This window comes from Galeopterus variegatus, unplaced genomic scaffold (assembly GCF_000696425.1).
Source record: "Galeopterus variegatus unplaced genomic scaffold, G_variegatus-3.0.2 Scaffold3444, whole genome shotgun sequence".
Lineage (NCBI taxonomy): Eukaryota > Metazoa > Chordata > Mammalia > Dermoptera > Cynocephalidae > Galeopterus > Galeopterus variegatus.
The window spans coordinates 29,836-30,792 of NW_007729555.1; the positions used below are offsets into that span (position 1 = coordinate 29,836).

General features: G+C 39.5%; 1 long non-coding RNA gene across 1 annotated transcript in view; it reads right to left on the reverse strand.

Annotated features, from left to right (window-relative positions):
• Positions 1–407: 407 nt before the first annotated feature.
• The window catches only part of LOC103600744, a 4,485-nt gene continuing 3,935 nt past the window's right edge, over positions 408–957 (reverse strand). Inside the window, exon 2 of the long non-coding RNA XR_551404.1 lies at positions 408–576. This is a non-coding gene — a long non-coding RNA (uncharacterized LOC103600744). The remainder of the gene's footprint in view (positions 577–957) is intronic.

The window sequence follows — 957 nt, forward strand, 5'->3', positions numbered from 1 at the left end:
CGTGAGGCTCTTCTTTCCCTTCCTCTTGAGACTCATCTTCCTACCCCTGTGGTGACAGGATCAAGGAAGAGAGAGGAAAAGGAGGGAAATATTCAGGAAATACAGCAATATCATAAACATTATTACTTCTTCTGAGTATATTTTATGAGGAGGCAATATTTATGGAATGTAATTAGGGAAGCACTTGCCCCAAAGCATGCATTCACCTGGACTGCCACCACATCTGCAATTCTTACCTTTTGAGTCATTCTTAGAAGTTAAAGAATTATCAGCAGAAGCTGAATCATTCACTTCTTCATAGTTTTGTGCAGGGTAGTGTTTTTCCAAAGGTTGGTGCTGGACCATTTTAGAATCGTCTGCTGTATTAGGTTAAGCAAAGCTAAGTGTTGTAACAAATAGTCCCCAAATCTCAGTAGCTTAACAGCATAAAGATTTATTTGCTGCTCATTACATAGCTCAGTGTACATCAGCACATTGTTAAGAGTGGTCTTTTCCATGCAGTCGTTCAGGGGCACAGGTTTCCTCCCTCTAATGCCTCTGCCATCTCCAGGGTCTCAGAGTCCTCCATGGGATTCTCTGTATCCAATCAGCAGATGACAAGAAGAGAAAAAGCCAACGTATAGGATTTCAAGAGTGGTTTTAGGGACTAATGCTACAAGTGATGCACTTTTGCCTACATTCCATTGGCCAGGAATCAATTATACAGTCCCCACACCGCTACAAGAGAGGCTGGAAACCGTAGTTTAGCTCTATCCAAGAAGGAATGGAAACTATTTTAGTGATCTCTTTGCATATGTAGAATGCTTATAAAAATTATATACTTTTTCTACAATTGTGTGTATGTGGGATATATATATATAATTTTTCCCTAGTGCTACCTAGACCTACTGAATTAGCATCTCTAGGTCCTAGAAATGTGAAGTTTAAATAAATGATTTTCATGGGTACTGTGTTAGT